Source organism: Scleropages formosus, chromosome 19 (assembly GCF_900964775.1).
Source record: "Scleropages formosus chromosome 19, fSclFor1.1, whole genome shotgun sequence".
In the NCBI taxonomy this organism is placed as follows: Eukaryota; Metazoa; Chordata; class Actinopteri; order Osteoglossiformes; family Osteoglossidae; genus Scleropages; species Scleropages formosus.
In genome coordinates, this window is record NC_041824.1 from 25,018,013 (window position 1) to 25,042,837 (window position 24,825).

At 48.6% G+C, this 24,825-nt stretch overlaps 1 protein-coding gene across 1 annotated transcript in view; it reads right to left on the reverse strand.

Annotated features, from left to right (window-relative positions):
- The window catches only part of fam222aa (family with sequence similarity 222 member Aa), a 64,907-nt gene extending 45,892 nt beyond the window's left edge, over positions 1-19,015 (reverse strand). The window contains exon 1 of the mRNA XM_018749056.2: positions 18,089-19,015. The gene's annotated coding sequence lies outside the window, so the exon portion shown is untranslated. The remainder of the gene's footprint in view (positions 1-18,088) is intronic.
- Positions 19,016-24,825: the final 5,810 nt, after the last annotated feature.

Genomic DNA, 24,825 nt, shown 5'->3' on the forward strand with positions numbered 1-24,825 from the left:
ATTTCAACCTCAGCTGCTCTCCTTCCTTCAAGGCAGAAACCTAAAGGTCAGGCAGTACCAGGAGCGTCCACCTGCAGTTCTGCCACGTAACACTTCCTATTCGCACCGGGATGCTCGTTAGGACAGCATCGCAGCATCACTTACTGCCCGGACCCCAACTTCTCACCCTCCCTTCTTAGGGTTGTCATTAGCTTCCTGTCACCAAGACTATAATGGGAGCTAACCAATCGAGATGTGTATGTGTAGTGGCTGACAAATGGTCCGGTCGAGATGAACCTGGCAAAATCATGGCGCAACAAGGGCAATTATTAGCCATGGTGTAGAGCAGCGATTGAGCCCCCCAGGAAGAACACAGAGAGTGTAAGACGAGAGTAAGGCGAGGAACCGGCTGAGTGCGGAAGTGTTTGGGTGCAGACATCAGCATCATCTCCAGGCTACAGCACAGAGCTAAGGAGGCCGAGTGTGGGTCGCGCACGTCCCTGGACTTGACCGTGTTAGCTCAGCGGTGCCCTAGAGGGTACAGACTCTGCCCCTGAACTCTCAGACAGTTACGGTTGACCGTTGGGTTAACTGGGTGCAACACTGACATGGAGTAGCCAAGGCCTTTCACCAGCTGGAAAATCGCTTCCAAAACCATTCTCAGGCTGCCCTGTTCAAGGGTGAGGAGGGTATGAGACCCACAGTTTGAGAGCCAGGTAAGAACAGGGTGCTTCACAGTATCAGCGCTCAGAAGACTCAGGCAGACTGTAGGTGTAGTGTGGAGTAAATCCCCCGTCACTCTCATAACGAGGTTAATTCATTCCAAAAAGTCGCCCCGTTAAGAAAATTACTGTCTTTAGTGGGTCATTTTACCATCATTCCTTATTAAAAAAAACCAACTAAAAGTTAAACTTAACTAAAATAAGCTCGATTTTTAATGCCTGACAATGATAACACCAACACTTCATAATTATATATAGCAAAAATTAATTATACTAAAAATGATATAATTTTTGCACTGCCCATGTCACCTTCGGACTATGGATGTTAAACCACGGGAAGAACACTTTATTTTAGAAGGTGTTAGACATTTATGTTACAAAACCTGTTAATGTATTTTTTTAATAATTAATACTTCCCTGTAGCCATCCTGGGTGTGTCCCCTCCTCCTCCAGCCTTATGCCCTGTGTTGCCAGGTTAGGCTTCGGCTCGCCGCAACACCTTGGGACAAGCGGTTTCAGACAATGTGTGTGTGTGCGTGTACTTCCCTGTATTCATTATTTTAAAAAAATATTAACAGGTTTTGCACCTTTTTTTTTTTAATAATTAATACTCCCTTGGGGTGTGGTGGTGCAGCGGGTTTGACCGGGTCCTGCTCTCTGGTGGGTCTGGCATTCGAGTTCCACTTGGGGTGCTCCCTCTCCCTCCAGCCTTATGCCCTGTGTTGCTGGGTTAGGCTCCGCTTCGCAAGGATCCTGCTTGGGACAAGCGGTTTCAGACTTTGTGTGTGATACTTCCCTGTTTGTACAATTCAGTCCTAAATGTTACTATGGAATTTCATATTCAATTTTGACCAGGAAAAAGCGCAGTGTGTGCATGATATGCAGAGCACGTTAGGCAATGGTAAATATTCTCATAGGCCACTGTAGGCACTTTTCGTGCTACGCTCATAAAGGTGAGAACGATGGGTAGCGCGCTCTACAAGGAACCTAAAACAGTCCTTAATTCCTCAACGTCTTTATTGCTCCAATGAATTATGACCCACGGATTTAATATTCAACAAATATCATTGCAGGACAAGCATATTTAATGACACGTTTCCGCAACTGGTGCGCGTTCCGTCCTACGGTGGTATAAACTGTGTTACTAATGTCCAGCGAAACCGGACTCCACTCCGACGACTGAACGCAAACGGACTCTGTTCACTCCCACGGAGCACTGAAGGGGTGGAAATAGACCACCTCTGGTTCCTTGTTTGGCCCAAAGCAAAAGTTGGACAAAGCATATAAATCACACAATAAAACATGCTGCCCAAGATGTTACTATTTTTATTATTATTATTATTATTATTGAATAATAATAATAAAATAAGGGTTGTAGCACCCTTAATCAGGGTAATTGCACCAGGAGAAATGAACTGGCTGCACAGACTGGGAAACCACTGCGAATTTCTCAACGCTGTAAGTCGCTTTGGAGAAAAGTGTCAGATAAATGAAAGATCAGAATGACAGGAGACGATGATGTTCGACCTGGCAGCACAGGACCGCCCATTAAACATTTAATCGGGTTTTAAATATTTGCACAGCATGGATAAAGAGAGTTTGGCCCAACTTTAGGGCGTGCACCTTCACCCAGGGTTCCCCAGCTGTCAAAGCACACTCCATTTCGGCTTCTTCAGAACTCCTTAATTAGCGACAGACCGAGTCTCTGACACACATCCGCAGCCTGGAGACGGGTGACAGCGCACGGCTGAGTGCATCGAAAGGGTGCCAAGAAAGGCCTTCGCTTCCACAAAGAGCAAGAGCCGACTGTCCCGGAGCCACACATGGGTCCTTCGATTGGTAAAAGGTGCTTACTTTGAGCAGAAAACCAGATTTTTACTTTGTTTAAGTGTGGCCCTCGGCTTAAGAACAGGACACATAAGCTTGGCTTTGTGGGCCAGCAGGATGAGACAAGCTGGACCGGCTGTTCAATGGGAAGGGGATGCTTTTCTGAAAGGGGGAAGAAATGGCATATAAATGCAGGCTTTCAGCCCCTCTTTCAGGCAGAGTGCTGCCCCCACCCCCCACCACGGTTTATTTGGAGATAGAGTGACCCTCTTGCTCAGGGGCCTGTGAACAGGCATGACAAGGGCCTCTCATCCTCTGCACACCCCTTGCCCCTCCCTGGTGCAACATTCACAGCCTTGGCGGTGGGAACATCTCACACATGTGTGGACACACACACACACACACACACAAAGGGCCAGAAGTGGCCCAGCTTGAACTACAGGCCCCACAGCCGACAGATGGGCCTGCCACTGACTGAAGGATTGTTTCACGCGGGGCAGCCATCACCACACGTCCCCAGGGAACCGGATGGCCATGAGGTCAACAGTGATCCTTGCCTGGGGACTTATCTTTTACTCCGCTCGTACGGTAATGTGAGGCAGAGCTGTGCAACTGCATCACAGCAGCTCCACAAACACCCCCCCCCCCCCTCCATGGAAGCAGCTCACTGCGCTGCCCAGGGACGCCTGTCTCCCTGTGCATCCAATCTGGGATGCATTTTTTTTTTTTTTGCAACTGCATCAACAGAAAAGCCAGATCAGGTGAGAGGCGTCTTGCAGATGTCTGCAAAGTCAGAGGGAAGGAGGGCACCTGCACACACCTGCACACACCTGCACACACCTTCGCACGCACAGGCGGCAAGAGTCTAAACCGCTCTGCTTGAGTCCACCATCAAAGCACTGCCACTCTCCAAAGTCACGGTGCAGAGCTCCGAACAATTATTATTATTATTATTACTATTATTGTACTGGCTGAATTATGGTGTGAAAAACAACTGAACCTAGTTCCTAGTGTTACAATAAATTACCTGCTGCTGCTTTTTATTGTTCCCTGGTGTTATGTGGAAGAGCTTTTGGTTTTTTATGTACTTTGTATTGATTTCTGAATGTTCATTTCCTTCTTGTCATTAATATCAACTGTTTATTTAATGCTGTGAAATTCTCCTTTCTTAAGGACGAAGCAAGCAATACACAACGGAGCCACATGACTATTCAAAGAGCGACACACACTGACTGAGCAGCTGCCAAATCTCTGCCCAGTTCCCACCTGTAGCTGGTATTTACCGCATTCTTTGTTACTGTTTATTTACTCTGCACCTCATGCTGCCACACATCCCCTGTACACGCAAATGTGATGTTTCCTGTCCCTGAACAGCCATACCGACGGGTCATCTCTAATCAGGACCGCACTTCCTACAGCTTCCGGGGGGAGCCGGTAGTGTAGTGGTTAGCGTTACTGCCTTTGGACCCGCAGGTTTGATTCCCACCTCTGGATGTAGTACCCATGAGCAAGATACTTACCATGAATTGCGGCAATAGAATTACCCAGCTGTATAAATGACTAAAGAACTTTAAATACCCTAACATTGTAAGTTGCTTTGGAAAAAAGTGTCAGATAAATTAATAAATGTGACTAATTTTGTGCCAAGTTATGTGAAAACCCCAGCATGGCTGCATTGCTGTTGTAGAGTGTGGTCCGGCGATCACCGACTGATTGGTGGTAAGTGGGTGTTTGTTCATGGTAACTAGGTGCATGAGCTTTGGTGGCATGGTTACCAGTGCAGGTGTACAAGAGGCTGTCTCCGTGATATTTCAGTTGTTCTAGCACTAGCCTGTCATGTTCCATTCTGTAATGCGGACAGTACTGAGTGGGATCAAGTCTCGTCTGAAAGCCGAGCGCTGTCCGCCCTTTCATCCAACCTCAGCAAGGTGCGATTACGGCGCCTCCGTGGTCCAGCTCCCATTTAACACACTAACAGTTCACTGACTGTGCCTCCGCTGGTACCACTCAGGATGAGGACGGCGAAAACGAGATTGGTGTCACTGGCTCAGGGGGTGGATGGAGAGCGGATGGAGAACACACAGGTTCATAATTCCGGAGCGTTCTGCTGCCAGGCTTCTTGCCAATCACAACAGCCAAATTCAGGAGACAGAACAATGCATCATAATCGCTGAAAATTTCCTTTTAATTTGGGTTTTTGGAAGTTTGAGCATGTGACGGGGTGATCAGCACCATATGGAATTTCAGCTTCGCCGTCAGCTGGCAGCTTGGCCCCTCAATCACTGCACAATGCGTAATCACCGGATGTCTCCGGCACAATTCCCATTTGAACGGGCGGCGCGAGGCTGTCAGCGAGAGGCGAAGGGAATGGCGGCTCTGCTCAAAGACGAGTATTCGTGACACACTTGGGAGATGTTCACGTGGTTGCCGAGCTGAACCACAGCGCGTCAATCAAGTTCCCTGTTGGCACACCCGTGATGTTCCCACCCAACCGATGCGGGGACCCAAGCATAATAACAGCAGTGGGTTCGAGCGGAGCCTCATCTGGTTATTTGGCACCGCTGGGACCTTTCCCAGATCTGTCCACACAAGAGAAACTGGAATCGTCAGGACTCAATCAGTCACAACACATGTCTTGCTAAAGCAACTTACTGTACAACACTATGATACATACAATTATCTACCCATTCATGGAGCTGGGTAATTTTACTGGAGCAATTTAGGGCAAGTACCTTGCTCAAGGTAAGATTCAACCCTGCAACCTTTGGGTCCAAGTACAGCAGCTGTAACTGCTACACTACCAGCTGCCTCCATTTGTAGGAATTCCTTTTAAAAATGAGTTTTTAACGTTTATTTCAGCCTGAGCCATTGAACCATTAAAATGTGTCTTTCTCTGGTGGCTCGGCTTCATCCAAAGACTAGTTAATATCAGAGAGGATCGGAGTTGGTGGAACAAGAGGGGTTGGTGTTGGAGAACGACAGTCCTGCTGTCACTCACAGTCCCCCCGGTTTGTAGCTCAGAAGGGAACTCCCTGTTTCTTCCTCTTCCATTTAGCACAACAACAAAGCCCTAGCAGGGGAGGAGAAACAGCTGCGTTTGGTTTCCACACCATGGTACCCCGGGGGGCCGCGTACAGCTCCGTGGACCCCTGGCTCGCGAAGCGCAGCGCGGTGGCGGCGGCAGCTTGAGACTGCCTTCCTCCTCGCTCCGGCTCCTCAGAGAAACGCGTTGTGGAGTGGGGAGGTTTGGGGGGGGGGGGAGCTCCCGGCGCACGCTCGTCAGTTCCAGGCCATTACACCTCACTCGCTGGGACTTTGTTTACAAGGAGCCATAAATAGGGCCCTTTTCGCTGTGCCGCAGAAAAAAGCACAGGGAGGAGGAGGCTGTGAGGGGCGGCCGAGTGCCGCAATCCGTCTGGATGCGTGTGCGTGTGGAGACGTATCCAAACAAGCCCCGAGCACGGATCTAATCACCAGGAGCTCTTGGGGGGGTGACATCCGCAGCGGGGGCAGGACAGGCTCACGTGGCAGAAAGGGAGCGCAGGCGCAAGCAGTACGAGGGTTAGGAACATGACCATGGACTGTAATCTTCGGTCACGTGGGCTGGAAAACGAGCCGGAACCGGGAACAGAGAACGGGCTGCTTTCCCATGGCTCGGGGGTCTGTGTCCCCTTTGCTGCTCAGAACAGCAGCGGCGGGACTCCACGGACCTTTAGAACCAAGCCGGAGAGTCGAGGGGCAACGGGATTCGGTGCCGACGCCGCAGACAGGGGACGAGGGACCTGCCTGGCCCAGGTGACACCCGGACAGCTGCTCTCACGGGATTAGAGACCTGCAGGAGGGCTTATGGGAGTGCGCCGGAGCTGGGGGTGGATGGGTGCGTGTGCCTCTCCTTGGATTAAGGCTCCAGGAACAAGGAGCACGACCACATTTAGCACCGCTACACAAATCCCAGGGAAAGGAGGCAGCGCACGAAGCAAACCCTGGGGAAAACACACATCAATGGCTGCAGGCTGTAAGAGGCTCAGTAAATTGGGGTCAGGTGAACGTAAGACTGGCTCGCAGCACTGGGGCCCTCGGCATCAGGGTTCACGATACTGGGACTCTCAGCACTGGGACTCTCGGGGGCTTTCGGCACTGCACTCAACACCACGCACTTTTTCGCCCGCAACTGACTTTTTATCTCTCATCGCTTCACGGAACAAAAACTTTTGCCAGATAGTGGAGCGTTTCCTCCTGCAAAACAGTTCCGTTCAGAGTTTTAATTAACCTTGACTGGTCGTAATGAGGAACGCCCCCATTGAAATGTTCTAAAAAAGCAGACAGCTTTTATTGCCCTTAAACTGACTTGCAGTCAGGCCAATTCATTATGACACAGAGTCTGCGTTCACCTTCACTCAATAAAAATGTTCATAAAAGTAAGGGCTCACGGTGCAGCTTGGATCGGGACACCCTCACCCTCCCCAGGACAGTCACACAGAGAGAACTTTATCCCTCTGCTTTACACAGTGAGCTCAGCAGCAATTCGCACCCCCTCCCCCAACGTGCCTGTAGCCTTGCGACGCAGCAGTTCGGGCCCAAAGCAGGTGTGTGTGAACTGTGTCTCGCTGACGGTCATGGAGGCAGGAAGTGCACATGTACATGTGGTCCCCAATTTACGATGGTTTGCCTTACGATTTTTCGACTTACAAGGGTGAGCTGGCGACAGACATTCAGTAGAAACTGTACTTCAAATTTTGAATTTTGACTATTTCCCAGGCAAGCGATACAGGGCGCGATACTCTCTCATGATGTTGGCACAGTGGCAGCGATCCGCATCTACCAGTCTGTCACACAGAGGTGTGTATCAGGTGTATTAAACGCATTTACGATATTTTCGACATACGATGGGTGGAACGTAACCCCATCATAAATTGAGGACCACCTGTATGCATAGTTTAGGGGGGGGGTAGGGACCAGGACACCCAGAGCCTTTCCACCAGCACAAATTTCCACCAACTACCCCCCCCGACCACCAAATAAATGAAAATTGCCCATTGGCCAAATTTCTAAATGAAAGCAACCTGCTTGAAATTACACAGAAAATGCCATCTCTGAGAGGTGGAAAAATAATTATTGTGGACGTGGGACAGCGGTGGGGGCTCGAGAGGGGTGTGGGGGGCAAGTTCAGGGGGATCGTGGGACTGACCGCTGAATAAACACCCTTTTTCCCAGTGAGTGGGGCAGGGTAAGCAGTCAGCAATGTGAAGGGGGTCCTATCCCCTGAGTGCTGCCACCAGCGCTCCCCTCTTCCTTGGGCCTCACAAACACAAACGGACAGAGGACACAAAGATCACTTCTGACACACACACACACACACACACACACACACACAGGTTAACACAATAAAGGCATGACTGTCTGGCTCACTCAGGGGACAAGAGCAATTCCAGCAGCAGGTAATAAAACAGGACTAAGAAAGAAAGAGAGTGTGTGTGTGTGTGTGTGTGTGTGTTTCCACACTTGTCCCTGCGACACTGTACGCGAGACAGGACCTGCAGGGCACAATATCGCAAGGATTTGTGCTCCCTTCCCATAAAAACTGAAGAAAAATCCCAGGAAGCCTAGCATTCGGGGAGCAAGGGGGCAGTCATGGACAAGTGACAGCACCAAAAACCCCCATAAACCCCTTTCTCTGCATGGTCACCAGCAGCTGCACTGAAGGACAGCAGAAAAAGAAATGGAAATAGAGGAACGATGACAAGGGCCCAGGAGCTCCTCCCAGCTGGGGTCTCTCCTTACCAGTAACACATGGGGATCTCACACACACACACACTGTCTGAACCGCTTGTCCCATAGGGGGGTCACGGGGAATCGGAGCCTAACCCGGCAACACAGGGCGTAAGGCTGGAGGTGGACACACCCAGGATGGGACGCCAGTGCATTGCAAGGCACCCCAAGCAGAATTCAAACCCCAGACCCACCAGAGAGCAGGACCCAGTCTAACCCACTGTGCCACCACACCACATGGGGATTACCATAGTTTTATTCAATGTTTCACAGTGACCACCTCAGCACTAATGTTCTCTCCCATCAGTGGAAATGCTTTTCAAAATAGCACCATGCGCCAGCAGGACAGAGGGATTCACCTGCCAAAGTTTTCCAGTCACTCTCAACCCTCCCACCACAACTCTCATGTCTGCAAAATCTGCAGGCAACACCACAATACCCAGGGCCTCCCAGTGCTCTTCTTGCCATTATGAGTGGCAACACCTTCCAAGCATCCATTTACATTTATTTAGCAGACACTTTTCTCCAAAGCAACTTCTAATGAACTCTATGTAGTGTTATCAGCCCACACACCTTATTCACTAAGGTGACTTACACTGCAGAGGGGGCAGGGTGGTGCAGAAGGTTTGGCCAGGTCCTGCTCTCTGGTGGGTCTGGGGTTCAAGTGCTGCTTGGGGTGCCTTGCAGCAGACTGGTGTCACATCCTGGGTGTGTCCCATCCTGGGTGTGTCCCCTCCCCTTGAGCCTTACACCCTGTGTTGCCAGGGTAGGCTCCGGTTCACTGCAACCCTGCTCAGGGCAAGCAGTTTCTGACAATGTGTGTGTATGTCTTACACTACTAGATACACTACTTACAATGGGTCACTCATCCATACATCAGCAGAACACACTCTCTCTGTCACTCACACACAACGGGTGAATCTGAACAGCATGTCTTTGGAGTGTGGGAGGAAACCCATGCAAACTCCACACAGACTGAGTGGGGATCAAACCCATGTCCTCTTGCACCACCCAGGTACTGGGAGACAGCAGTGCTACTCACTGTGCCATTGTGCTGCCTGTAATATCACCTTCTGTTATTAACCTATGAGGGTACTGTACATCCATTTGTTCATTCAGATAAGGCTTTTCTCCAAAGCAACTTACAATTGTTACAGTTACAACATTTATCCACTTATACAGCCAGAGGTGGGGCTCAAACCTGTAATCTTTGGCTCTACTAACTCTAACCACTAGGCTACAAGCTGTCTGCATCATGAATGGTTACCTTGCACTTCCAGTGAGTGAAAACAGTACATTTACAATGACATTTATTCAGCAGACGCTTTTCTCCAAAGCGACGTTCAGCTCAGTGCAAACAAAAGCACAATTCATTGACAGGCGGAGATGAAGGAGCAGAACGGCAATTCACAAAGTTGGTGTTTTTGTCAGCACACGTCACATGGGTGGCTGCGTGTAGAAATGAGGGGGTCATTTTTTCACAGGTGGAACTTCTTGAAGTACATAGGAGGCGAGGAGAGAAGTGGCTCTCAAAGAGATGTTCTGAGACTTCTCAACTGTTGAGGGGATTCAGCAGCTCTGAGGGACATTGCACCACACCTTGTGCGACGGACTACAATACACACATTTCCTCCCCAAGACCTGCACTCTCCCTGAGAATATCAGGCTGTTAAAACTTCTGTCTGGACCTTTCACTGAACAAACGCATCTGGTGTTCTTCACGGTCAAAAATTCACTAACAAGGTGCCCTAATCATTTAAACAAGAGCCTTGTTTTAGATCAGCTGCTGTCCCGGGGAGTGGGGGCGCACCCAAATTCTTTACATGCACTCCAATGGCTCTGTGCTGCAGGAGTAAACGATGCCTTTCAGTCGTCCTGGGGCACCACAGTGAGAGCCGTCCATCTGAGCTTCTGAAACACATCTCCAGGACTTGATAAGACCTTTCCTTGTGGTGAGCGCCTTTGCAGGAGGTTGAGACCGCTGCATGTGCAGAGGAGCAGGCGCCGCGACAGGAAATGCTGTTAAACAAAGAGGTTGGAATGAAGACCCCCCACCCTGCTTTGCTCACATCTAAACACAGTACGTCTCCCTGAAAAAACTGCAAAGAACCTTTGTGTGTCTGTGTCTTGCTCAGCGGGTGCAACTGTCTGTCCCAGCTGGCCGATTCCCTCCCACAAACCCACATGAACACTGGTAGGGCTCCATCTGACATGTTACACTGATATTACTGCTTCTCACACTAAGTGGGTGGCATGTCTCACAGTACCTGGGTGGTGCAAGAGGATGTGGGTTCGATCCCCACTCAGTCTGTGTGGAGTTTGCATGTTCTCCCCGTGTCTGCGTGGGTTTCCACCGGGTGCTCTGGTTTCCTCCCACAGTCCAAAGGCATGCTGTTCAGGTTCACCCTCAGTGTGTGAGTGACTGAGAGTGTGTGTTCCACTGATGTATGGATGAGTGACCCAGTGTAAGTAGTGTATCTAGCAGTGTAAGTCACCGCGGTGAATAAGGTGTGTGGGCTGATAACACTACATAGTGTTCACTGGAAGTCGCTTTGGACAAAAGTGTCTGCTAAATACACACACACACACATTTTCAGAACCGCTTGTCCCTTACGGGGTCACGGGGAACCGGAGCCTACCCGGCAACACAGGGCGTAAGGCCGGAGAGGGAAGGGGACACACCCAGGACGGGACGCCAGTCCGTCACAAGGCACCCCAAGCGGGACTTGAACCCCAGACCCACCGGAGAGTAGGACTGCGGTCCAACCCACTGCGCCACCGCACCCCCTTGTCTGCTAAATATGTAAATGTAAACTGTGTATTTATAGACAAAGTTACTTCTAAATGAAAACAATATAGCACAGTAGTTAAGGGCATTGCCCTCCTACCAGAACGCTGCACGTTCGATCACTGGGCAGATTAACTGAAACGCTCTTGCTTTTAAATGCAGCAGGTGCCTTAATGGTTAGAGGTGCTGTCTTTGGACTCAGAGGTCACAGGGTCAAATCCCACCTGCTGCTGCAGTGACCTTGAGTGAGACAATTTCCCTGGATTGTTCCAGCATAAGAAGTAGCTTAACACTGCAGTCACTTCAGAGAAAAGCACCAGATAAACAAACTTGTCAGTAACAAGTATGTCACAATTCTCAGCAGCGTTTGGGACCCAGTGTCAGCTTCCAAAGAGAAGGTGACATCTCAACAGACCTCCGGGGTGAATCAGTTGAACCACAAGGCAAGTCCCACAACAAAGTGGTGCACACATTAAAGAGACAAGTGACAGCTTTTAAAATCAGGTCTAGAGAAAGTCATAGCTGACTACTGTACAACATCAGCTACATATCACTCCTTCTCCTCATGAGCAGCAACATCTCCATTTATTCATTTAAATGACACTTTTCACCAAAGCAACTTGCAATGTTAAGGTCACAATCATTTACACAACTGGGTAATTTTACTGGAGCAATTTAGGGTAAGTACTTTGCTCAAGGGTACTAGAGCTGGAGATGAGACTCAAACCTGCAACCTTCAGGTCTAAAGGTAGTAGCTCTGACCATGACACTACCAGCTATCCTATAACTGGGTGCCCCTGTCTGGCCAATTCCCTCTCTCAAACCCACATGAACACTGGTATGGCTCCATCTGACATGTTACACTGATATTACTGCTTTTCACATTAACTGGGTGGAATGTCTCACAGTACATGGAAAACATGTCTGAACTGAAAGTGAGATCAAAACAGAAATTAACTTGTTCAACTTTGTTAAAAGTTCGTTATCTAATTTACGATTAAAAAGCTGTCGAGAGTCAAAACCTAAATGAAAATACTGTACGTATCAGTAAGTTCTGGTCGCAAAGCTGGAGAGGCAGCAGCCCACTGAGAGCCACCACTCGCTTTTCAGACCTGCACTCAGTGGTCGTGACCACAGGAGACAGAATGTTTCCCATCTTAAGGGACTGAACCATTTGAGTCCTGAGAAACGATGACAAATTGTGTACTTTCATATCCACAGCACAAAGGCTTTCGGTTCTGGCTTCGATGTGGTGGAATGAGCTCCCACTGTGACTCAAAACTGCTAAATCTCTACATTTAAGAAAGGTTTTAAAACCCACCTCTTTTGGACTCACTTTTCCACTGATCTCGTAAATACTCAATAAACATACAGTATACTATAGTATCTGCTTAATAATTAAAAAAAAAAGAAAAACCCTCTATACAGCTACTTCTGTATTGTACACTGGTTTATACCATGGCACGTAACTAACGGACTGTACTCTAGACTCATGTGTCTGAATCCCAGTCTCTTCTTCTGTTGATGTGATGCACTCTGTATTTTTCTCTGACATGTAGTGTGTTGCTTTGGAGAAAAGCGTCTGCTAAATGAACACACACAGAGTCTAAACCGCTTGTCCCAAGCAGGGTTGCGGCGAGCCAGAGTCTAACCCAGCAACGCAGAGCATAAGGCTGGAGGGGGAGGGGACACACCCAGGACGGGATGCCAGTCCATCGCAAGGCACCCCAAGCAGGACTTGAACCCCAGACCAGCCAAAGAACAGGACCCAGCCAAACCCACTGCACCATGCCACCTTAACAAATACATGTAAATGAAAATGTAATTCTCAGTATTTGAAACAAAACTCATTTACAGCAGATCCTGCTGAACATCAGCTGACTGAGACCCACGCAGTCGCATTGCCGATAATCGCACCTGCAAATGGGACACGGTGAACTCAGAAAACCGTCTGATGACGGTACCCCATTTGCCTCCACAGACACACAAGCATCTTGCTAAGAGCAGGTATGAAACACACCAGTACAGAGCACTGTGTCTCATTCCACGTGTCCATTAGTGTCAGACCTACATCGGGTCTGCAGGACCTGCTGTTCACTTAGTCAAGTGACACGCAGGTGAGCAGTTGTCCCTTCTTGCCGAGTTCTTCACACGACATGGAACAAAATTATGGATGTAAAATGCAGATGTTCACACTTAAAGGTTTTTTTTTTTAAAATAAATAAACATGTTATGCTTAACAACATAAAAAGAGCAGTGGAAAACAGGAGTGTAAACAGAGTGGACAGACAAACACAGCACAACACACTACTGAAACAAAGATGACATGCCGCAAATGTGCCCTAAATATCCCAAAACTTTCAAGTCGGTTTAACCAACAGACACGTTCAAAGACACCTGTGAAGAGCACCAATCAGAGCAAAAACAGTGTAATCCACTACACAAAGCACCGTGAACTAGGGTAAACAGAAGCCGGGGCCTCATCCCCAATCCTTGCTGGGAAACATCGCCAAACATGTAAAAATAACACTGTAATCCTGTCGTCAGCACAATAATTCCGAAGAGCGATGCAGAATCGAGATTTTGCCAACTGTCTTGTTTTACTGAGAAACAGCGTGACCCCGAGACGTGCAGAACATACATTAGGTACCATCAGTGGGGGGGTGCGCACCTTCTCCCTGTAAATAGGGGGAGGAGATTCGTGCATTAATTGTCTCTCTTGGGGAACCGTTCCCTCCAGCAACTGTTGGTCAGGTACGAGAGCAGAGAGTCACCATCATGTTTCTTGCGAGATGTCAGTCAGAACGCAAGTGTGGAGATCATTGTCCAAAGTGTCGTAGTCATGGTCCGAAGAGTGAGGGTTGTGCTCTCAAAGAGTTGGGTTTTCAACACGAAGGCCGTAGTCCATGGAGTCATGGTCGTGGTCCAAGAGCGAGGGTCGTTATCCAAAGAGCCGTGATTGAAATGCGGAGATTGTAGTCTGAATCGTAGCCCAAAGGGCGAGGGTAGTGATCTGAAAGACGACTAACTAGGAGTAAACAGCGCTGAGCGCAAGGAAAGGCAAGGTTTCTCGATGAGGTTCCGCAACCACTGCAGGTAGGTGGTCTTCCTAAGGGTCTTTTAATGAGGTGCAGGTGTTTGTCATGTATGTGGATTTAGCTGTGATGATCGTCCCCTGTGCTCCTCTGGTGTAATCTCCCCGAGGTCGTGAAAGTCATGGCCCCAGATGGCGTGAGGGGTGGCAACTGTCCAGTGCTGTCCATCTTCCCACCCCCCCAATGCTGCCTGTTGCACAGTATTTCTCTCACACAAAGCGACTCCTGTTGTCGCTCACCCTCTACAGCAATGACATCCAGGCCTGAGAGAGTGATATGCTGGGAAGTTTGGTCATGCACTCAGAAAAGGGCCACTTTTTCAAGCAGACACTAAACAGAACTGTAAAAAGTGTAAAAAGTTATACTTTTACTGTTTTCATAATGCTTTGACTGATATGCTTAAGATCTAAATTATTAACAAAAATGCATCTTATTTTGTCCCCATTTGGGTTAAGAGACCAATGCATGAAATCCCTTTGAATAAATCATTCAAATATTACTCCACTTAATATTATTTAGCATGTACCTGAAATGAAGCAAAGCCCACCAAGAACATGAACTTCCAGCTTGTTGTAGGAAGAGGTAATTGTTTAGCACCAGAAGTTGAAATATGGCATTTTTTAGAGGTACAGTATTTCCAGGACACTGCAGCCAAGGGAGGAGGTTCAAGCTGGCATCTGATGGGGATGATGAGCAGAACTGACACCAGGTCAGGGCACCAAAAATCAGGACAAACATGTTACAAGTACTGGTCTAAGTAGGGTCATTACAGGGTAAAAGTAACAATGACCACTTCAGTTCACACAGCTCTTGAGCTGCTTCACCATACTGTCTGATGTGCTTTATTTCAGTGTGTGTTACTCACACGTGACCTTAGAATCCCGACAGCAAAAATAAGTTTGGTACACGGAACAGGAAATGAAAGCTTACGAGAGTCTGAGCAGGAGCCGCTGGTCAACCGACTGCACTTTGGTAGCACACAGAATGAATAATTCTGATGCCTTCGGTCAAAGACATATTCTTCTGAAGGTTCCTGAAGCGACTTTAACGCGCAAGCACTCTTTGAAAAAAATTAATAAAAAACACGTCAAAGGCATGCAAAATGTGCACAGCCCGCATTAAAAATATCTCGAAAAGCCGACCAAAAGAGAACTTTAATGAACCGAATTCAAGATTTTAACCACTTAAAAATTTAAAATTATACTTTACCCATATAATTTTGCCAGGTCTATAAAATGAGACCTGGGGAAGAAAAATCAACTTCCACGTTTTCTTTAGCCCACAAAATGATAATAATCAGGCTGACATTAGATGAGACGCACCTTAAAAAACGAAAACTCGGCTGGACCTCAATCTATGATCAGAGGCCTAGAGCTTTCAGGGAGGCAGAGAAGCCAGTGGTGAGGCAGAAAGACAAAGACAAGAAGAGGAACAAAAAGGCAGGAGGTAATTCAGTGACCTACATATTAGGGTGTCCTGTGTGGCCTTATGGTCAGCAAACCCAGCTGGGTTAAGGCTAGTACGGAGCTATGGAGAGAAATTTTTTTAAAAATGTTGAAGCGCAAGGGGCTGCGTATGTAATATGGGCCCAATTTGCCCTTCAGATCACAGACACCAGGCGAAGATGCGGATATGAGGGTTGCGAAGCCCCCAGGAGGAGCTGCGGCATATGCTCATACAGAGCTGGATGTTTTATTCAATAGCAGCGAAGAAGCAGTGTGGCAGGTGCTGCTGCCACAGACTCGAGGTCTGCAGCAGGTCCTTTGTGCAGAAGACCTCAATGTCATCTCCACATGGCCCAATGCAGAGGCGGCAGCACAAAAGTCTCAGCAGCACTAATAATACCACCAAAGTACCCGGTGCACTTATGGGGTCCAGCCAAGAAGGAGCACAGCTGTCAGTCAGGAACAGCTGCAGCAGCAAGGTGAGACCGCAAAACATCGACCGAACAAGTCAAGGAAAACGCCCATTCAGCTGCTCATTAACATTTGAAAAAATATACATCCGCAATCCGTCTCAGCGCTCAGGAAAACCAAAAATTCTCATTATTCATTATTACGTACACAGGCACCAGAACGTAAGGATGTAAGAAGTTCATTTCCAAAAGGACATCTTATAAAGCAAAGTGCATAATGAAGAAAAAACTCATTGTAAAGTACAAATGTAAAAACTGAACTGATACTTTAGTCAGGAAATACATAGAAAACTGAAATCTGTTTGGACACTAAACCAAAGGCATAATAACTGTGAGGGGAAAAAGTAGAAAACTCAATCATCCAAGTGTTTTGACATAAGGCATCTAAGGACTTTTTTTTTGGGGGGGGGGACAGCCATCTTGGCACAGAAATACAACACAAGCATATGCACCAACAATAATAAAATATATTTGATCTTGTCACTTTGAATGAGCAGGGCAACAATTATAGTTCATTATTTATGACTGATCTCTGCATACCTGATCTGCTTTAATTAAAGCTGTCAGCTTCTGTGAGGTCATCTTAATTTTCTTTTTTCTATTTTTTAATAGTCTGCAATGATCATCTATATTTCAGGGTGCAGGCGAAACAGTCTCGAGCTGATGAGCTCATCCAATGGCAGGGCAGACATTTTCATGACGGATCATATATAATACACTATTAAGATTACAAAGCATTTTTAAACATGCATCAGTGGGTGACACTAAATTGCTGAAAGCAGGATAGACCTATTTCTCAAAATGTTTACGTCTGCATAATCTATGAAAAGTTTTTATGTTGATCTAGGGAGGTTTAAAACTTTACTTAAATCACTTTAGAAATTTCGAGATATTTTACCATCAATTTGGCCTTGCCATCTTTAATCCATAAATAACGATAACAGTGGTAGTAATAGTAAAAAAATTGATAATTTGTTAAGATTATTCATTTAATATTAATAATATTGTTAATTTATCGCGATTAATAATAATAATAATAATAATAATAATAAGAAGAAGAAGAAGAAGAAGAAGAAGAAGAATGTAAGAAATAACGCCTGAGCGGGAATGTATGTGTGTGTGCCGTTAAAACGCTTCTCCCGCGACCCGCACACACTTGAGCAACACCGCAGCCGAGCGGCCGGGTTCCCTTTAACCCGACTGGTGGCGACTAGTGTGTGTAAAGATCAGTCGCGAAAGAGGCACAAACACAAAAGGCCCCGCGTTCCTGGAATCCGCCCCGACTCGCGCGCACAGCCGGGGGCTCGATCGCGCGCCCCGCGTGTTTACACATTCAAATGATACCCGTGAACACGAGCGAACTGACAGAGACAGCGCTCCGCGGTGCACATGCGTGGGAGCGGCGCGCAGGAATAAACGCGCTCGAACCCTCTGTGCACCGAGGGAGCCATCTCAGACACACACATACACACACACACTTTATGTGGGGCTTCAAGGCAGGGGAACACCGACTGTCTGGCGTCACTGCCCCGGGTTCAAATGCCCCCCACACATGCTCTCCCGTGTAATTGTGAGGCATCCAGAGAGGCGCTTTTTGAAGCCGGGTCGCGACCCCACATCAAAGCGGATCCTCTCGCAATTCGGGTCCCGACACCTCCGTTTTACACCGCTTGCACTTACTCAAATGGAAATTTCAGTTGTGCGAAGGACCTCGCAAAATATCCTGTCCTCCTCCTGCCTCATCGCCCTTAATCCAGGCGAATGAAAAAGGACGATGTGGAGAATTTTGCCACGATTCCCTGCCTTTTTTTTTTCATATTTGCCCGCGCGCACAAGTGTCGCGTCCCGAGCAGGACCCGCAACAGCAAAGAAAGACGCGCGTCCATTTTTCACACGCACATTTACACCCGTATTTACACTGAAAGTGGACACGCGGGTCGCGCGGCTCGTCCGATGCTTCCAGGAACAAGTGCGGAAATATGTAGTAATTTACCATAAATGTGTTTCCAGCTGACGCTCCGGCCGAAGTGCTTCAGAAGGCTGCGCTCCAGAGAGCGCGCAAAGCTCGCATCCCGTACTCCAGGGCTGAGAAATAATCCGAAACCTCTTCGCGGTTTTGCCTGTTCCACTAAACGGTCACCTTTCACGTTTTCACCCTCCTCTCCCCCGTGGGTGAAGACGAAAGTGTGAAAAATGATTTCCGAAAGGACACTTTTTTAACTTAAACGGTAATCCAGGGACGAAGGTGGGCGATCCGATCGGAGAGGCGAATGAATGGCCCGGTTCAGCACTTCCAGCGAGGCGCTGCGCTACCGCTCCGATCAGCTGCTTCTGTTCTGCGCGCTGGTGCCTCCGAGGGACTGACACGATTGGGGCTCCCGGCCCTTTCCCGTCCCCGCGACAGCTTTTGCAAACCAGCTCTTGAAATATGACCCGTTATGAACATGAATGTCGCGAATTTAAAAACTCAGCAGCAAACAGCCGATTTGCACTGGGTGGTGGGCAACGCTGGGTAATTACACTGCAATCCACCTGCTATGTGCGCTCCGCTCCCCCACTCCTGGAAACATATGTAGATGAATTTGTACAAACAAAAAACAAGAGCGCTGGTTAAGGCCAAGCCCCTTCAATCAGCTTTGTGAACATTATGAGCGGTTTGTTTTCTCGATAATAAAAGCTCCGTTTGGCTGGACTGGCACTCCGCGGCAGGTCTTTCATCACTTGCTCAGAAACCTTCTTTTTCCTCTTAAAAAAAGCTTATCCGAAATACAGATTGTAAAGAATCCGTCCGAAAATAGTCCAAGCGCAGCGTTCCTCACTTTAACGTAAATACCAGAAGCGTGGCGATTGTGACAGTTACACGATGAAGATTTTCCGCGCAGTTTCGCTTCGCTCGCAAGCGCCGATCCTCGTCCCTGCGCCAACCTGCCGAAACTGACAATAACCCGGAAGGCTGCGGATTCTCACGGCCCGACGCACCGCCCCCCAACCAATCACCGTACGAGGGCGCTAAGACATTCCCACCGCCTGACCAATCACCATTCGCATAGGGCAGTTACCACGGTGACGCCGTTCGGCGTCTTGGCGACAAGTGCAAGACCACGTTTTTCGCTTGCGAAAAAATATAAAGGATGAAAGAATACGCAGGTGTTGAGACGGTTCAGGTGCTCAGCTAAGAACTCCATCAGGATTCAGTGGGAATTTACGAAGTAGTTCCTGTTTTGCTCCAATACGCTCACGAAAAAGCCGGACTGTGGTGTTTAAACCACTTATACCAAGCTAAGACTCAGTGGAATATATATTATGTCAAAAGAAATTCACAACTGCGATGAACAGAATTTTTTTACTTGGTTTGTACCTGAAAATGTTTTTAAAGGTGATTACCTTCTTGGATGCTTTCAGACACAAACTTGGTATATTAATTGAAACACTTTGTGTGACTAAAATTCATACTTATAACACAGGGCAGCAGGCAGCATGGCGATTAAGGACATACATTTGGTTCTGATGACGGGTTCTGGTTTGAGACCCACTTTTCTCTACTACTATACTCTCCCTTAGCAGTAATTTAGCCTGAAGTGCACTACTAAAATGACAATCTTTATAAAGGGACAAATGTTTTAAGATGCTTTAGATAAAGGTGTCACCTAAATAGTTTTTCTTTAAAAATAAACAAACAAACAAATAAATAAACAGAAAATGCAGCAGTTAATAATGCCATGATTCCCTGCATTGGAACCTCAGCAGGAGTTAAAGGTGGAATAAACACAACAATAGAATTTTGTGTAACATCCTGGAGCTCATATGTGGGCAAAACAAATCCAAAGTGAGATTTATCATACTCTATTGTATTTATATTAATCACAGACAGTTATTGGTCATTTGCAATACAATTCCCAAAGAATTTTCTAAAGTTCAAAGCTAGACTGGGAGTTTTATTTGGCCGTTGAGAAATTATGGATTACTGCACGGCTCCTCCAGTCACCCTTAGTTCTGGTTTTGTGTGGAATAACTCTTTGCACAAGGGGGTGAATGAGGTCCTCTGTGTATCATCATATACTGAAACGTGACTTGTAGTTTGGAATGTCACCTCACTGGCGGGGAAGGAGCCTGAGCTGGTGCGGGAAGTTGAGAGATACCGTCTAGATATAGTCGGGCTCACTTCCACTCACAGCTTGGGTTCTGGAACCACTCTCCTCGATCGAGGGTGGACTCTCCACTATTCTGGCGTTGCCCAAGGTGAGAGGCGGCGGGCTGGGGTGGGCTTATTAATAGCCCCCCAGTTCAGCCGACATGTGTTGGAGTCTACCCCGGTGAATGAGAGGGTCGTCTCCCTACGCCTTCGGGTCAGGGAACGGTCTCTCACTGTCGTTTGTGCTTATGCGCCTAGCGGCAGTGTAGAGTACCCGGCCTTTTTAGAGTCCCTGGGGGGCGTGCTGGAAAGCGCTCCCACTGGGGACTCTGTCGTTCTACTGGGGGACTTTAACGCCCACGTGGGCAGCGACAGTGATACCTGGAGGGGCGTGATTGGGAGGAACGGCCTCCCTGATCTGAACCCGAGCGGTGAGTTGTTATTGGATTTCTGTGCTAGTCACGGTTTATCCATAACAAACACCATGTTCATGCATAAGGGTGTCCACCAGTGCACTTGGCACCAGGACACCCTAGGTCGGAGGTCGATGATCGACTTTGTAGTCGTTTCTTCTGACCTTCGGCCATATGTCTTGGACACTCGGGTGAAGAGAGGGGCTGAGCTGTCAACTGATCACCACCTGGTGGTGAGTTGGATTCGATGGCGGGGGAAAAAGCTGGACAGACCTGGCAGGCCCAAACGCATAGTGAGGGTCTGTTGGGAACATTTGGCGGAGGCCCCTGTCAGAGAGGTCTTCAACTCCCACCTCCGACAGAGCTTCAACCAGGTCCCGAGGGAGGTGGGGGACATTGAGTCTGAATGGACTATGTTCCGTGCCTCCATTGTCGGGGCGGCGGTTCGGAGCTGCGGCCATAAGGTCTCCGGCGCCTGTCGCGGCGGCAATCCCCGAACACGGTGGTGGACACCGGAAGTAAGGGATGCCGTCAAGCTGAAGAAGGAGTTCTATCGGGCCTGGCTGGCTCATGGGACTCCTGAAGCAGCTGACAGGTACCGACGGGCCAAACGGAGCGCGGCTCTGGCAGTCGCCGCGGCAAAAACTCGGGCTTGGGAGGAGTTCGGTGAGGCCATGGAGGAAGACTTTCGGTCGGCCTCAAAGAGATTCTGGCAAACCGTCCGGCGACTCAGAGGGGGGAAGCGGTGTTCCACGAACACTGTTTACAGTGGAAGTGGTGCGCTGCTGACCTCAGCTGAGGATGTTCTCGGGCGGTGGAAGGAGTACTCTGAGGATCTCCTCAATCCCTCCGACACGCCTTCCATAGAGGAAGCTGAGGCTGGGGACTCGGACGGGGACTCGTCCATTACCCTGGCTGAAGTTGCTGAGGTAGTCAAAAAACTCCTCGGTGGCAAGGCTCCGGGGGTGGATGAGATCCGCCCCGAGTTTCTCAAGTCTCTGGATGTTGTGGGGCTGTCTTGGCTGACACGCCTCTGCAGCATCGCGTGGAGTTCGGGAACGGTGCCTCTGGACTGGCAGACCGGGGTGGTGGTCCCTCTTTTTAAGAAGGGGGACCGGAGATTGTGTTCCAACTACAGGGGGATCACACTCCTTAGCCTCCCTGGGAAAGTCTATGCCAGGGTACTGGAAAGGAGAATCCGACCGATAGTCGAACCTCGGATTCAGGAGGAGCAATGCGGTTTTCACCCTGGCCGTGGAACGCTGGACCAGCTCTATACCCTCACTAGGGTGTTGGAGGGTTCGTGGGAGTTTGCCCAACCAGTCCATATGTGTTTTGTAGACCTGGAGAAGGCATTCGACCGTGTCCCTCGTGGCATCCTGTGGGGGGTACTTCGGGATTATGGGGTTCGGGGCTCGTTGCTACGGGCTGTTCGTTCCCTGTATGACCGGAGCAGGAGCTTGGTTCGCATTGCCGGCAGTAAGTCAGACCTGTTCCCGGTGCATGTTGGACTCCGCCAGGGCTGCCCTTTGTCACCGATTCTGTTCATTATTTTTATGGACAGAATTTCTAGGCGCAGTCAGGGAACGGAGGGTGTCTGTTTTGGTGGCCGCGAGATCTCGTCTCTGCTTTTTGCGGACGATGTGGTCCTGGTGGCTTCATCAAGTCAAGACTTACAGCGTGCACTGGGGAGGTTTGCAGCCGAGTGCGAAGCGGTGGGGATGAGAATCAGCACCTCCAAATCCGAGGCCATGGTTCTCAGTCGGAAAAAGGTGGATTGCCCCCTCCGGGTTAGGGGGGAGTTGCTCCCTCAGGTGGAGGAGTTTAAGTATCTTGGGGTCTTGTTCACGAGTGAGGGAAAAATGGAGCGGCAGGTTGACAGACGGATCGGTGCGGCGTCCGCAGTAATGCGGTCATTATACCGGTCTGTTGCGGTGAAGAGGGAGCTGAGTCGTAAGGCGAAGTTCTCAATTTACCGGTCGATCTACGTTCCTACCCTCACCTATGGTCATGAACTCTGGATCATGACCGAAAGAATGAGATCGCGGATACAAGCGGCAGAAATGAGTTTCCTCCGCAGAGTGGCTGGGCGCACCCTTAGGGATAGGGTGAGGAGCTCAGTCACCCAGGAGGAGCTCGGAGTAGAGCCGCTGCTCCTCCGCATCGAGAGAAGCCAGTTGAGGTGGCTCGGGCATCTGTTCCGGATGCCTCCTGGATGCCTCCCAGGGGAGGTGTTCCGGGCTTGTCCCACTGGGAGGAGGCCTCGGGGCAGACCCAGGACATGTTGGAGAGACTATGTCTCCCAGCTGGCCTGGGAACGCCTTGGGGTTTCCCCAGAGGAACTGGAGGAGGTGTGCGGGGAGAGGGAAGTCTGGAGGACTCTGCTCGGACTGCTGCCCCCGCAACCCGGCCCCGGATAGAGGAGGAAGATGGATGGATGGATGGATGGATGGACTTGTAGTTTGGGCACTTATTACAAAAAGAGGCTGAAGAAGTCCAGGCTTTAAAAAAACTGATTTTTATCATTGTTTTTGTTAAACCCTTTTCTATGGTTTTTTGATGGTTATTAAAAACACTGCAATTTTCCAAATAGTGCTGGAAAAACAGTACTGGACAGATTTCTTCACAAGGCATCTGTGCACCACCAAGAAAGTGTTGGGTATTGTCTGATGAAACCAATGCGATTGTGCTTTAGTTATTTAGTTATTTTTAAATAATCACCCAACATTTCAGTCAAAAGGGAAAATTTCATTTATGCCCAGTGTTGAGGACAGCAATGTGTGCTGACAGTCCTGAAAATACTCTACATTATTACAGGTTATAGCTCGGGATCTTGAAAGGGTGTGAGTTAAAATAGTAAGAGCTCATGTTGAAATGCCAAATTAAAGATTTCCAAATGCAAAACCAGCAATGGTTTAAAAGACATTAAATCCAGATGACAGACAATATAAACCCTTTATAAGAATATTGCAGCATGTGCACCATGGGTTTGGATGGGGTGAAGAAGGATGCAGAGGCAGCACTTCTCTTGAACATTTCATTAGAACACTGGCACACAGGGAAATAATGCTCTCAGTCCAAAGATCCCAGTTCCTCCAGGACCTGCGCTTCCAGCTTGCCTTCCAAGCATGCTTAGCACCCTCAGGCTCTCTTTGAACACACTTGCAAACATGGTGACCCCATCATTTCCCCCAGAAGTGCCCCAAGTGGTTGCACACTTACATTTCACATTTTTCCCATAATGCAACCATTTACAATCAACAAATCTTCCTGCCTAAACACAGGAACGTGGGTCTTTACAATACATATTGAAGAAAACAGAGGTTATAACATTGAAACAATTCCCCACCAATAAAGGCCTGTACACACAGACAGAGAAACCAATTAGCGAGTCAGTCACAAACTAAAAAAAAATATCTATCACATCAATAGCATTTAATCTCTTCAGCTAATTATGTAAACCCATTTTAACTAATCCCAGAATGCAAAGGCCTCACAATTTAAGACAATACAATTTGAAGGAAAATGGAAGCTCAGGCTTGGCCACTCTGATTTTGCATAGGGATGGAATGGATCAGCAGCCTCAGTGGGGGAGCCACCATGGAAAGTGTGAGTCTGGTCTCCACCGTACTTCCATGGGACTGAGATGATGGTCAGCTGCTGCCTCCACCTACCCTATGGAGAAGGGGACTGAACGGTTTAATGACCTGGGCTTAGTATTAATACTGAGAGTCGGCCAATACTGCTGCAAGGGTCTGTGATGCCATGCCATGCCATGCCATGCCATGCCATGCCATGCCATGCATCACCCTTCCCCCCCCCGCTTCCTGAAAGGCATTTCACCCGACCCCTATGTTGGACTTTGTGGCTGGTGGACCCACATGGCCCTCCCACATAGCCTTTTTGGGCTGAGCCCAGCGAGGTTACGTGGGCTGCTCGGCCACCAGGCTCTCGCCCTGGAACACCACCCTCATGTCTGGCTCCAGAGGTAGGTCCTGGTGACCCTATTCCAGGCGGGGTAAAGGTTGACTTGTTCACAATGCGGATTCTGTCCTGGCCATGGAACAGTGGACCAGCTGTTTATCCTCTCACAGATAACTGAGAAGGCATGGGAGTTCGCTAATCCAGTCTACATGTGTTTTGTGGACTTGGAGAAGGCCTATGATCGTGAGAAATTCTGTGGGA